At 38.0% G+C, this 15,718-nt stretch overlaps 1 pseudogene; it reads left to right on the forward strand.

The window, feature by feature from the left end:
* The first annotated feature begins 238 nt into the window (after positions 1-238).
* LOC101549288 (heterogeneous nuclear ribonucleoproteins C1/C2-like) lies at positions 239-8,157 on the forward strand (annotated as a pseudogene).
* The last annotated feature ends 7,561 nt before the right edge of the window (positions 8,158-15,718 follow it).

The raw sequence follows: 15,718 nt of genomic DNA on the forward strand, positions 1-15,718 counted from the left end.
AGTTACTTCCACCTGTGCCAAGTGCAGTCCTAGTGGCATGATGTTTTGAAACTGTGGAACTGCAATAGAATTTGTGATCTCCACTGCACCACAGTAAGGAAAATGTAAGTTCTGTGCCTAAACTCTATAGCACCTGACAAAAGAAGTTAAAATATATGAGTACTATGGGCAACACTAGCAAACCAAATTGCTACAATTAAAATGTAAAGATACTTAGTAGGGGAATATCAAATGCACAATGGCGATAGAAACAAAGAGCAGGGAAATTATCATCAGTAAGAACCTTGCCACTGGGGTGGAGTTGGATAAATTAGGGAAGGGAATAGTAGGACAATGGTGAGGGGGGGTGAAAAATGATAGCCACAAACACAGATTGGGAGGAGGAAGGGAAACTGCACACAGTGGTGGAGGGACTGATGTTGGAAAAGTGTATGCCTGAAACATAATCTTGAATAGCTTTGTAGCGTTGTCATTCACGGAGATTCAATAAAAATATATTGAGATGACAACCGTAATATAGTGGGTAGGGCACTTGCCTTGCACAAGGGTGACCTATCCCCAGCATCCCATCAGCCGTGATATCAGAGCACAGGGCCAGGAGTAAGTCCTGAGCCCTGTTGGCTGTGATATCCCCCAAAACAAATAGCAACAAAAAAATTGTGTTCTCCAGATAAGCAACAAAGCCAGAATGTGAGTGAGCACTGCTATTAAAGGTGTAATGCCCCTGGCAATCATGACTCTAAGCATCATGAAATAACATTAGTATGTGGACAGTGAGAAATGTGACCGTGTGTAAAAACTGTCATCAAAAGTATGTGTAATACCCAGTCATCACATTAGAGACAAAGTGAAAGGGAGAAACGAGATAAAACCCAAAGGTAATGTGCAACATTAACCTCATGTTTTTTAGCCGCACTTTCCTTTTATATTGTTGAACTTTGCTTCTAGCCAAATACCATCATATGATATCCAAACAACTTTTATTGATTATAGCTTATTGCAATAATATTTTGTTCAATCATGGAGTGAGTTTTTCCATAAATCTTGACCAATTTTCACGCAATACATTATTATTCTATGTGTCTTGCTTATTATTGGTTTGGCAGCATAAGTTTTAAACTTTTGGGCATGGATGTATTGTCATTTATTTCTCAGGTAGGCCATTCTTTACTTTGATAAACCTGATCATGAGGTATGATTTTATATTTATGTATTTTTTATCATTTCAAAGGCAAATGTTTTTGCCCTTTCTGACATTGATATGAAAATTTGTCACAACATTGTCAGTCAACATAATTTTACTTAACAGGTCTTTACATATTTCCAGTACATATTAGATAATCTCATAAATATTCAGCATGAATTAACATATCTAGGAAAATATATCACTGGATATATTAACAATATTTAAATCAGCAACAATAGTATTTTGACTAAATAATAAGAACAAAATATTTTAGACATAGGTGTAAACATGAGTGCAGACTCTCTTCCCAGAAAGCATAGTTTATTAAATTGTTATCTATCCTATTAAGCTTACACCCATCATTAAGATATAAAAATACTTTTTTTATAAATCACATCCATGCATTGATCTTAAATTTTATTTTTATGAATATTATTTAGGATACCATCTGTGCCTGATTGCTAATACTGGCTATCTTTTGTCAGAAAAAGTAATTATTTTAAATTTGCCAGCCATAATGGGTAGTTCTCAGGGCTTACTCTTTTTCTGCACTCAGGAATCAGCCCAAGCAGTGCTCAGGGACCACGTGCAGCTCTGAGAATAGATCTATGAAATTTGATTCTTTATTGCAGTGTCCTTGGTAGATACCAAATTTAAGTGTATGTTATTTAAATGATAGACGACACCACTATGGGGGGAATAAAACAAAAAGGTTAAAAACGGAAGAAAAATTTTTGTGAAGAGGCAAAGGCTGAGCGGTTGAAAGACATTGCCCACCTCTAGCAGCTGTCGAATCTCTTCTCCCTTCGCCTTTGCAAGATATTTTTTGATCTTCAGCTATACTCTTTCTGACGTCATAAAGAACAGAATGAGCAAAAGTAACGGCCAGCAATATTACCAACAAGACAAACCCTTGTTCCGCGATCTCCCGTGAGTTCATGGGAAATTTGAATATCCTGGAGATCAAGAAGTCTGATATGGAGGCAATCTTCTCAAAATACGGCAAAATTGTTGGCTGTTCTGTTCATAAGGACTTTGCCTTTGTTCAGTATGTTAATGATAGAACTACTCATGCTGCAGTGGCAGGAGAGGCTGGCAGAATTATTGCTCGCCAGGTTTTAGACAGTAATCTGGCTGCAGAGCCAAAAGTGAACCGAGGAAAAGCAGGTGTGAAATGATCTGCAGCGGAGATGTATGGCTTCTCTCTTGATTTGGATTCTGACTTTCAATGAGATTATTATGACAGGATGTGCAGTTTATCCAGCACGTGCTCCTCCTCCTCCCCCTATTGCTCGGGTTGTAGTGCCCTCAACATACCAGCGTGTAACTGGAAATACCGCACGAAGGGGCAAAAGTGGCTTCCATTCTAAGAGTGGACATGGTGGATCTTCCAAGTCTGGAAAGTTGAAAGGAGATGATACACAGGCTATTAAGACGCTGACTCAGAAAAAATAAAATGTACATACCCTATCGGAAAACCTGGAAAACATTGAAAAGGACCAAAGCAAAAAAAAAGTAGAGATGAAGAATGGTAAGTCAGAAGAGAACCAAAGCAGCAGCAACCTGAAGAAAGATGAGACTAACTTGAAGATGGAGTCTGAGACGGGGTGGAGGTGACTCTGCTGAGAAGAGGGAACTGTTCGATGATGATGATAATGAAGATCATGGGAAGACCAGCTGGAGTTGATTAAGAATAATGAAAAAAAGGGGGCTGGAGGAATAGCACAGCGGGTAGGGCGTTTGCCTTGCACGCGACCGACCCGGGTTCTAATCCCAGCATCCCATATGGTCCCCTGAGCACCGCCAGGGGTAATTCCTGAGTGCAGAGCCAGGAGTACCCCCTGTGCATCGCCAGGTGTGACCCAAAAAGCAAAAAAAAAACAAAAACAAACAAAAGAATAATGAAAAAAAAAGACTGAGGAAGGAGAGGATGACAGACAGCAACAATGGTGAGGTGGACTCTTAAGGACATAGTGGCACTTAGAATTTTTGTTCCGTTCTTTCTTTACCTAGGCTCTTGTCTAATATCAACACCAGATCCTCTCCACTAGCATCTTCAGTACATGCTTACTGTTCTTCCGATCTTTGTCTTTCTCATGTTCATTAATTCATACTGCCCTGCAGTCTAGTGCCATTTTCACTTCCTTTGATGTCCCTAATAGTTATGCTGTGGTATCCTGTAATTTTTGCTTTTAATTTTGATATCTCTTCATGACTTGACAATAAAAAGGATGTATGGCTTTTATCAAATAAGAAATGGAAGGAAACCAGAAATCCAACCTGGATCATTGAAGATAGGTAGTGAATATGACTCTCTAAATTCATTGAAGCATCTTCAGATGACAGTCTAAGTTGCACAGTATCTGATATTTTCCTATATTTAAATATGCTCTATGAGAGGCTGAAAAAATAACACAGCAGGTAAAATGCCTAGCACACAGCTGACCCATGTTCAATCCCCTATACCCTATGTATTCTCCTGAACACCACCAAGAGCCACTGCTGAGCACAGGCAGGTGGGACCCCCAAAACAAAACGAAACAAAACATGCTCTATGAAATTTCGCCAGACCCGATTATCATTGTGATCTCTATGAAGTCTGTATCAAGTTTCTCACTGCAAATTGTCTATTATTACAAAAATAGAAAATCTCACTCCTTACTCAATATTAGTAAAAAGAAGAACTGGAAAAATCTGTAAAGTCAGAGAACTAGAAAAATTTAGAATATATACTAATTCACAAGAAAGAGTTTCAAAACAATTAAGCACTCTAGAATGAGATACCAACAGGAAGATACACCGCTGAAACATATTTGCTTTCCACTTTTACTGCAAATTCTAATACTCAAAGTAAAATTAATTCATTTGTGAATTGAATCAGGTCCTAATAGACTTCAATAGCTATTTTGCAAAAGTTTACTTAAGAACTGATAAAGTCATATAAATTATTTTAATTAACATAATTTCTGTTATAAGATTTTATATTGAACTTTGAATACCAAATTAAGCTATGAATTTTAAATTAATCTCAGGGATTAGAAGGTATATCATTTTTCTTTCTCATTACCAATAGATATGCATATTTTGGAGTAATTTCTTTCTCCCAGAGTTTCCTACATATTTTGAGGGTCAAGGGGCATTGACTGTTTTTGTCTTATGACTAAACTGAAGTTCTGTGAGTAAGATATTAGGCTGTTTACATATTTTTGCTCTATGGAATGAATCTTAATTTACAATCCATTTGGTCTTTGATACCCCAGTGAAAACATTGATAATGTAATCTATTTTCAAGTCATCTATTACAAAGGGAGAAAATATTTTTTCCGGGCATTATACAGGCAATTGTATTTCCGTGGTAAATAAGAATAAATGATCAGTTTCACATTCTGATACTGTTAGAAAGGAAGCAGGCACTTCAGATTTGCTCACAAGATGCAATATACCGGATTTTTGCAAGTTACTGTCAACACAAAAGGAAAACCTCTTAAGTTAAACAAAGTAAGCATGATTAAAATCAAAAGATAATTAAAATATATAATTATAGGCAATAGTGTGCTCAGTCTCATATAGAAAATCTCAAATTATTTCATTTATGAGTTCATATATTTTAATATTGAAATATTTATCCATGATAAACCTGTATTTTGGAGGAATTGTCTCAACTCTTTACTCTCATTTTTTTTCTGGCAATGAGAATTGAAAAATAGCTTCTGTAGAGAGCAAGAGGCTTTAAAATGATAATAAGTAAGGATCTTGTTATAATGCAGTTGATAACAGTTTGCCCAATTTTGTGGTACATCATACTTTATAGTAATCGAAAATGACAAGAATATATTGGACTCAAGAAAGTTCACAAAATTTTAAGTGACATATTCATATTCACATATATGTTCAGAAGGTTTAGCACTGCTTTCTTATATGACAGTTCCCCAAAATTTTAACATGCCAAATAGGCTTGATGCAATTTTATTTTTGGTTCCACGAGGGGAGTGAATAGTTAGAATGGTGCCATAGAAGTTCTTTGTAAGACTTCACGTATTTTCCTTTCACTCAACTAGTACTTTATCATTTTCTTAGAATTTTATTTCCAGAAGGTTTTATCATAGTATTGACAATCTATAATACAGGGATTACTATGACATAATGTTTCCATTTAAGAAAATTGACAATAATTCAAAAAGCAATATAAACACTCCCATGGTTGAAAACAAAGTTTATATATTTTAAAATTAGGCCAAATTTTATTTAAAGGAGTGAGGGACCCAATGGCAAAATTAACATTAACAGCATGGATTTATTTTGATAAGACATAGTGTACTTGTATAAGTAAATGAGATCTTTCAAAGAATGTTATTAAAAATACTAACCACAATATTGCAAAGTTTTCACTTCTTTGTAGATGAAAGAAAGCAAAGCTTTTACTTTTATATAAATACACCAGAGAAATTGAAAGTTACGTTTTAAAACTTTGTAACAACTCAGTGTCATATTCAGTTGCACCACACAAAATTATTTTTCATATTCCTTTATCAAAATGTTCTGCACTTCATTGTATGTTCACACTTTGTCCCACAGATTTACTTTAATCCATTTCACAAACAACTAGTTTTACCCAGGAGAGAATTCTTTCAGTTTCTTCAGAAAAATATTTACACAACTTTTAAACTTCCCTTTCTTGAGGCATATTTCTTCTTTATCTCTTTCTCTCTCTTCCTTTTCTTTCATCCCTTTCTCTCTCTTCCATTTCTTTCATCCCTTTCTCCCTCCCTCCCTCCCTTCCTTCCTTCCTTCCTTCCTTCCTTCCTTCCTTCCTTCCTTCCTTCCTTCCTTCCTTCCTTCCTTCCTTCCTTCCTTCCTTCCTTCCTTCCTTCTTCCCTCCCTCCATCCCTCCATCCCTCCCTCTCTCTTCTTCTTTTCTTTCTTTCTTTCTTTCTTTCTTTTCTTTCTTTCTTTCTTTCTTTCTTTCTTTCTTTCTTTCTTTCTTTCTTTCTTTCTTTCTTTTCTTCTTTCTTTCTTTCTTTTTCTTTCTATTTCTTTCTTTCTTTCCTTTCTTTCTTTCTTTCTTTCTTTCTTTCTTTCTTTCTTTCTTTCTTTCTTTCTTTCTTTCTTTCTTTCTTTCTTTCTTTCTTTCTTTCTTTCTTTCTCTCTCTCTCTCCTCTCTCTCTTTCTTTCTTTCTTTCTTTCTTTCTTTCTTTCTTTCTTTCTTTCCTTTCTTTCTTTCTTTCTTTCTTTCTTTCTTCCTTCCTTCCTTTCTTCTCTCTCACTGTATCCTTCCCACCCTCTATTGCTCTCTTGCTTGTTTGATTTCTTGTGTTCTATTCTTGTGTTCTATCTGCACAGCCAGCAGTGCTCAGGGTTTACTTCTATGTGTTCAGGGATCACGGCTGGATGGACCTAAGGGAACCATATGTGCTAGCAGGGATTGAACCTGGATTGTGCAAGACAAGCACATTGCCCTATGTGCTGTTTCTCTGGCATCAGAAAGTGACTTAAGTCCCTAAGTAGAGAGAGAGTAAGAGGGGAATTGTCCACCATAGAGGCAGCGGGAGAGGTGGGATGGGTTGGAGGAGGAAGGATACTGGGGACATTGGTGGTGGAAAATTTACACTGGTGGAGGGATGGATGTTCAATAATTGAATGACTGAAACTCAAACATGAAGGTTATATAACTGCATCTCACAGTGATTTTTTTAAAAACAAAAAACAAAACAGTTCAAGGCTTTCCCTGTGATAATGCCCTGATGAATCTCTAAACTCAAGAAAAATGTCATTAATTGCATAAAACTTCCCCGAAGTCATTTGGGTCTTGCTCATTCAAGCTACTGTTTTCTCTTGAAGACATATTGATATCAGTGGACCCCATGAGTAGCTCACATGAGTTGGGAGGAGAAAAACAGTCAGTTTCTCTCTATCTGCCTCTGCCACCTGGGACCCACGGTTACTGGGTTCTTGTCTCACTCGCAGAAAAGAATTTCAGGAGTAGACAAGCAGATTTTATTTGGAGGGATTTTTGAAGGTAAGGAGGGAGAGGCCTTGGGAGCGAGTGGAGAGTAAGAGAGACAGAGTACCCTGTTCAAGAGAGAACATGGGATTCTCCAAGAACAGAGAGATCCCCCACACACACACCAGCATTAGATAGGAAAGCATGAAAGTACACATCTCAAGAGGGGAGATGCAGGTGATGCATGTGCTCAGGCACCGCATGTGCTCAGCCATATGGGCACAAGCAGCACACGGGCTTGGGCAGCCTATGTGTGCCCTTCCTTTGTTCAAGGTGTCTTTTACAGGTTCTTCTCGGATTGTCTTTTCCAGAAGTTTTGAAGTCTTCTTGGGGCTGGATCACATTTTAATCGGATTAAGGGAGAGGTCAGAGGGTTTGAGGAACTTCATGGGGAGGGGTCCAACCTCCTCAGGGTCTGTTGAAGGTCTTATGAGGTCTGTTTTCTGTATCCATGAGGGTAGATCAGTCTTAGGATTTTCCTCCCAGAAGTTCCATTGACTTAAGTTTTATTGCCAAGGGCCTTTCCCTGTCTACCTGCCTACACCAATATCTCATTTACTTGCTTCTATTTCTGCTTGAGGCCTTTTACCACCTTGGAAAAGCACATATTGTCTCTTGAAAACATGCTTCCTCTCTTCCTCTCCCCTTGTTTCTTCCTAAGTAAATTTCATCCCAAAAAAATTATCTTGTGTCACTACTTCATCTCCTCCTTAAATTACTGTCCATGAGAGAAAGACCCTGGACCTGAAAAGCCTGGGTGAGACTTAGGATTGACTTTCTTTTCATGTTTAGAACATTTCCTTGCTCTGTAAGTTCCCAGTTCCCAGAAAAAAAAATGGGTTGCAGGGATCTAGTGTACTATGCAGAACAAATGGATTTTCAGGCACAGCCTGATGGCTGCCTCCTGGTGCTGGTGGATGTGAATGTTTGTGCCATGGAGATGCTCATGGCAGACTTTAAGCAATCCTGATCAAAGTCAGTGTGTGTGGCAGAGATGGATCAAGAGCAAGAGCAGAAAGGTAGAAGTACATTTTTCTATCTCCCTAGCTCCCACTTTATGGAGCCCGAGACAACAGTATCAGCATGCAAAAAGGGTAGAAGAAAAACCAATCCTATGGCTATTGTTTAATTCATTAAACACTCTCATTTTCCTTGTACAGGGAAAGCTTTTCTCCTCCAGAATCTTTCACACTGACTAGTCTGAAACCTGCTAAAACATTGCCTGGGCCGCATTTAAAGCTTAGATAGTATGAGACTTCACTCTCTTACATGGGTATAGCTGCACCGTGTCAGCATCAAGTTACAGAAGACAGATCTCCACTTCTGTACCACTCATAGATTTAAGGGGGCGAAATGGGCCGAGGTGAGGGGGTGGTGAAGGTGGGAAAGAAGGGTAATGAGCTTTTAGGAAATAATAAAACTTTAGAAGAAATCACCTAGCCCTGAAGTAACCCAAGGGCATGAAGACCACATCCCGTTGAGATGCAAATCCTGAGCTCTTTGGATCTGGGGAAAGATACCACCCAGATGCAGAAATCCAAAGCCCCCATCCAGACCCCTCAGGAAAAAAAGAAGCTACTAAATAATATAGGTCTAATGACAGTATGAAAGGACCTTCAGCACTCTAATTGGTTTTATTTCTCCCCTGTGACAATGCCTGGATTGACTGTTATCTCTGCAAAGAACTACAGGCCAAGATCATTTGGAGGAGTTGTATATTAACTTCCCGAAGTCATTTAAGAATTGCTCTTTCATGCCTGGATCTCTCTTGAGCACATATTACTCCTGTTTTGTTCTGTATTGATGTATCATCAATGTATCATCTTCCTTCTCTCCTCTCACATCTTTCTAAATAAATTTCTTCTAAAAACCATCTTGCGTTTCACACACACACACACACACACACACACACACAGAAATATATTCAGAGGACATCCAGTGTGTTTTGAGTGGTATAACCATAGAAAAAAAGAAATTGGGGGGGAGGGCAGTGTAGCAAAAGAAAGAGAATGGAAGGTAATGGAAGCAGAAAATGGAACTTTGAGCATATTGATTGTGTAGAGGTATTATATAACTGTATATCCAAACCACAGAATGAGCAAATCTGAAAGAATGAGATCCAGTTTTGAAGGGTGGTCAGAAAAATAAGGACATTGTGGAAGGAAGGTCACGTGTGGTGGTAGGGATGTCATTGTTACATTGAATACTAGTAACAATTTTATTATGAGCAACTTTTTAAACCACGGTGTTTAAATAAAGTAAAAAATCTATAAAATAAAATTAAATATGTTCGGAGATATTCCATTTATGAGTTTTCTTTTTTTCCAGCAAATTGTGGCAAAGTAATCTGTTCAGATATATTAAAGTGCTACATTTTTCCCCTCTCTCTACTATCACATGAAACAAAAAAAGGAGAGCCTCTGACTGTTATTTCTTTTAAAACTTGGAGTACTGGCTTTGTGGGGGGAAAGCTTTGACAAAAACAATGAGTCTCTGAATGGTTAAACGGTTTTTAACTATGGCTTATTCATTTATTTTTATAATATTTCATTTTACTTTAGATATTTTAATCATATATATGAGAAGATTTTTCAAATAGTATTAATATTTATGGAACTAATGCATAGTTTCTGCAACTTACCACTAACAAATTGTCAATTATTCTTCATAAATGCCCTTAAATAACTTCAAGTACCATCTATTCACTCCAACCTTCATCTCATACTTCTCTTCCACTAAATAAGATTTGATTACTGTTAATACTCATTACTATTTCCTTGTTTTATTTTTTATTTTAAAAATTGATGAATCATCTAGTGTTTGTCTTTTTCTCTCTGATTTATTTTGTCTACCATTGATACCCTACCTTTCCATCCAAGTTGCAATAAACCATATGATCCTATCTATTCTTGCAGTATCCCATTGTGTATATCCGGACAATTTCTTTATCCATTAATCATCCATTGGGCATGTGGTCTTCATTCATTTCCTAGCTATTGTAATAAGCACTGCAATAACATCCATGTACGCAAATATTTTTAATCAATATTTTTGAATTTAGTAGATGCCACAAAATTGACGTCAGTGGCCTCACGGGTGGCTCATGTGAAGTGGGGAGGAGAATCAAAGTCACTTTCTCCCTATCCGCCTCTGTCACCTGGGACCCAGGGTTACTAGATTCTTGTCTCACCTCACAGAAAGGAATTTCAGGAGTAGACAGGCAGTGAAATTACAGTATTTATTTGGAGGGTTTGAAGGGAAGGAGAGAAGGAAAGTGGGAGAGAGTGGAGAGTAACACAATTCTTCCTCAAGGGCAGAGAGAGCCCCTATACACATTCCAGCATTAGACGTGAAAGCATGAAAGTACACCTCTGAAGTGGGGAGATGTGTGCAACACATGTGCTCAGGCACCACATGTGCTTGGCCACATGGGTGCAAGAAGCACTTGAGCTTTGGCAGCATATGTGCACCCTTCCCTTGTTCAAGGTGGCCTTTTTAAAAAAAAATTTTTCTTAGTGAATCACCATGATGTACAGTTACAGACTTACAAACTTTCGTGCTTGCATTTCAGTCATACAGTGGTTGAGTGCCCATCCCTCCACCAGTGCCCATTTTCCATCACCAATGGTCCCAGCATCCCTCCCACCGCCATCACCTGTCCTCCCCCAACCCAACCCCGCCTCTGTGTCAGGGCATTCCCTTTTGCTCTCTCTCTCATTTTGGGTGTTGTGGTTTGCAGTAGAGGTATTAAGTGGCCATCATGCTCAGTCTATAGTCTACTTTCAACCTGCATCACCCATCCTGAAGAGACCCTTCTAGCACCCTTTACTTGGTGGTCCCTTCTCTATCTGAGCTGCCTTTTCAGCTTGCATGTGAAGCTGGCTTCTAAGCTGTGGAGTAGTCCTCCTGGTACTTATCTCTACTGTTCTTGGGTTTTAGTCTCCCATTCTGTTACTTTATATTCCACAAATGAGTGCAATCTTTCTATGTCTATTTCTCTCTTTCTGACTCATTTCACTTAACATGATACTGTCCATGTTGATCCACTTATATGCGAATTTCATGACTTATCTTTTCTAACAGCTGCATAGTATTCCATTGTGTAGATGTACCAGAGTTTCTTTAACCAGTCATCAGTTCTCGGGCACTCGGGTTTTTTCCAGATTCTGACTATTGTAAACAGCGCTGCAATGAACATAGAAATGCAGATGTCATTTCTACTATACCTTTTTGCCTCTCCTGGATATATTCCCACGAGTGGTATTGCTGCGTCAAATGGGAGCTCAATATCTGATTTTTTGAGAATCATCCATATTGTTTTCCAAAACGGCTGAACGAGTCAGCATTCCCACCAGCAGTGAAGGAGAGTCCCTTTCTCCCCACATCCACGCCAACTGTGGTTGCTTTTGTTCTTTTGGATGTGTGCCAGTCTCTGTGGTGTGAAATGATGTCTCATTGTTGTTTTAATCTGCATCTCCCTGATGATTAGTGACGTAGAGCATTTTCTCATGTGTCTTTTAGCCATTCGAATTTCTTCTTTGAGAAAATTTCTGTTCATTTCTATCCCCCATTTTTTGATAGGGTTGGATGTGTTCTTTTAGTGGAGTTCAACCAGTTCCTTGTAAATCCTTGATACCAACCCCTTATATGATGTGTATTGGGTGAATATCCTTTCCCATACTGTAGACTGTCTTTGTATTCTGCTCACTGTATCTTTTTTTTAATATATTTATTTTTTAATTAGTGAATCAATGTGAGGGTACAGTTACAGATTTATACACTGTCGTGCTTGTGTTTCCCTCACACAATGTTTGAGAACCCATTCCTCCACCAGTGTTCATTCTCCATCACCAATGAACCCAGTATCCCTTGACCCCAATTCCATCCCTCCCCACCCTACCTGCCTCTGTGGCATGGTATTCCTTTTTGTTCTCTCTCCTTTTGGGTGTTGTGGCCTTTATAGTTTCTCCAACCTGCCCCCATGTGGGGCTTCTACCTAGGTCAAAGTCCATTGCTAAGGAGGTCACCAAGGGAGTTGGGAGTGCTGATGGTCTTCTTTGAAATTCCTTTCCTAGCCTTTTGTTTCTGCTGAAGCTTCTCTGGGTCTGTTGCTGTAGGTAGGTGAGGGTCTTATCAGGCCTTAGTTCCTGTTTTTTTTTCCTGTTTTCTCAAGGTCAGCTTTTGCCATTGCCTTCCCTTTCCTGCCTACATCAGAATCATAAGAGCTCTATTCTTAGTTAATTTTAGAAATTTTAACACTGCTTTCTGTGGATTCTGCATCAAGTAATCCCACCAACAGTGAAATAGGGCTCATTTTCACCACATTTACCAACACTAATTGTTTACAGACATTTAGATATGTACTATTTTCACTGTGTTGAATTATTTCTCACTGTCATTTTTTGTTTCATATCCCGGATATCAAATGACCATTATAGTCTTCCATATGCTTACTGACAATTCACATAAATTTTTCAGGTGTTTCTTCAGCTCTTCCCAGCTTTCCTTTGGTTGCTGTGCCACACCCAGAATGCTCAGTCTTTACTTCTGGCTCTGTGTTCAAGGATCACTCTTGAAAGTAGTAGCACTGCACTATCATCCCATTGTTCATCGATTTGCTTGAGTGGGCACCCGTAACGTCTCCATTGTGAGACTTGTTGTTACTGTTTTTGGCATATCGAAAATGCTACAGGTAGCTTGCCAGGCTCTGACCTGTGGGCAGGATACTCTCAGTAGCTTGCTGGGCTCTCCAAGAGGGACAGAGAATCAAACCTAGGTCGGCCGCGTGTAAGGCAAATGCCCTACCTGCTGGGCTATTGCTCCAGTAGTAGGGGAATCATATGTGTACCTGGGATAGAAATGACACTGGCTGCTTCTAAGGAAATCACCTTATCTCCTGTACTACCTCTCTGGTTTTTCTTCAATTTTTGATGGCAGTATTGTTTTTATTGTTATTGTTGTTACTGAGAATGTCTTTTTTGTTTTAGTTTGAGTTGTTTTTACTATACAAAAACACTTTATCTTGATGTGGCCTTACATTGTTTTAGTTTTAGTTTTTAGTGCTGTTACATAGAGATGCCTCTGAGGTCTGTATCCTGAAATTTTGTCTATGTTTTCCTCAATATATTTTAAGAATTCTGGTCTAACTGCAAGGTGTTTTATGTAATTTGAATTAAATGTTGAGTGATGTGTGAGATGCATGTCCAGTTTCATTTGATTTTACATGTGGCTTCCAGTGTTTCCAACATCATTTGTTGAATTGTATTTCTGTTATACTTTATGAACCCAGCTCCTTTGTTATAGACTCTAACAAGGTCTATAACTAAGACTATATATGGGTCTATAAATCCATTAATCTTAGTATTTCTATTCTGTAGGCCTAAGAGTCTATATTCCAGTATCATACTATTTAGCTTCCTGTAGCTTTATAATGCAATTTAAAGTCAGCAAAGTCATTATCCTCATATTATTTTGTCTTAGAAATGCTTTGCTTACATAGAGTTTTTATGTTCCCATACAAAATGTAGTAGTTTGCTCAAGATCTTTGAAGAATTCAATCAGCATTTTGTGAAAATTGCATAAAATCCAGATAATACTTAGTGTAGGTTAGCCATTTTGATAGATTTAATTATTCCAATCCATGAATATATGATGGTTTCCCATTTCCTGCCGTTTTTCTATTTCTTTCATTAGTAGATTATACTTTTCAATCTACAAGTTTTTATCATCCATTGTTGAGTCATAGAGACTTGATAATTTTGGACCCTGTTTTAAGAAGGCTTGTGATTTTTACTTTTTTACTTTCTTGTTCATCATTAACATACAGACAAGCAGTACATATTGTTTATTGATTTGTAGCTTTTTACTTTGTTGCATTGGTTTATTTTTTCTAAGAGTTTTTTTAATGGAGTTTTAAGTCTCTTCTGTGCATAAATTCATGTGTTCTGAAATTAATGAGTGTAATTCTTTTTTTCCAATTTGTATGAACTTAATTTATTTTCCTTGCTTAACTTCTCTGATAAATCCCAGAGTAAGTAAAGCAGACACTGTGTGTGCCTTATACCCTACTGACCTGGGTTTGATCCCTGGCAGAGAGTTTACTCCTTCATACTTTTCCAAGAATGGTTCCTCAGCACAAAGACAAGAGTAAGCTCTGAGCATAGTCTGGTACGCTCCTCAATCCCAGTGTGGGATGGTGGGTTACAATGAATTTCAAGACTTTATTGAATAATGGAAGATAAAGTGAACATTCTTATTTGTGTCTGATCTCCAGAGAAAAGCTTTTAGGTTTTACCATTGAGTATGATATTTCTATTTTGTCGAGCCTTTTTTCTTTGTCATGAATGGTTGTTAAAACTTTCAAAAGCTTTCCTCAGCATCAATTATATAATTACACTATTCCTATATTTCATTTTGTTCATATAGTATAGTAGATAGAACTGGAGCAATAGCAGAGTGGGTAGGGCGTTTGCCTTGCACACGGCCACCCGCGTTTGATTCCTCCGTGCGTCTCGGAGAGCCCAGCAAGCTACTGAGAGTATCCTGCCTGCATGACAGAGCCTGGAAGCTACCCGTGGCGTATTCAATATGCCAAAAACAGTAACAAGTCTCACAATGAAGACGTTCTGGGGCCTGCTCGAGCAAATTGATGAATGGGACGACAGTGCTTCAGTGCTACAGTATAGTAGATTGATTTATGGGTATTGTGAACTATTATTACATAACTTGAATAAATTCCACTTGATGTGGTGCATTAAGATTTTCATATATTTCTAAGTACTCTTTGATAATATTTTGTTGTAAATTTTTGCATCGCTATTCATTAGAATATACAGTTTATACTTTTCTTTTTGAGTACTATCTCTCTCTGGTTTTGGTACTAAGCCAATGTTGGCTACATGAAAACTATTGGGAAGGATCTCTGTTTTTTCAATACTTTGAAGAGCCTAACAAGTATGTAGAAGGTTTGTTAAATTTACTACTAACTCCTTCTGGACATTAGCTTTTGTTCATGGGGACATTTTTTAATTTCTATCACAATTCCCTTACTTGTGGTTGATTTCTTAAAGTTTATTTTTTTTCTATTGATTCAATATTAGAATTGTATTATTCTAATGAATCATCCACTTCTAAGTTCTCTAGTTTAGTGGCAAAGATTTTATGTAGTAATATTTTAAGAAGTTTGCATTTCTAACTTCTGTTAGAAGTTAGAAGTTCTAACTTCTGCAATTTTTCCTCTTTCACCTCTGATCCGGACTGGAGCGATAGCACAGCAGGTATGGTGTTTGCCTTGCATGCAGCCGACCCAGGTTCAATTCCTTCTCCCCTCTCAGAGAGTCCAGCAAGCTACCGAGAGCATTCTGCCCACATGGCAGAGCCTGGCAAGTTACCTGTGGCGTATTTGATATGCCAAAAACAGTAACAACAAGTCTCACAATGGAGATGTTACTGGTGCTTACTCGAGCAAATCGATGAGCAATGGGATGACAGTGCTACAATGCTACAGTACACCTCTGATCCAATTTATTTGT

This window comes from Sorex araneus, chromosome X (genome assembly GCF_027595985.1).
Source record: "Sorex araneus isolate mSorAra2 chromosome X, mSorAra2.pri, whole genome shotgun sequence".
Lineage (NCBI taxonomy): Eukaryota > Metazoa > Chordata > Mammalia > Eulipotyphla > Soricidae > Sorex > Sorex araneus.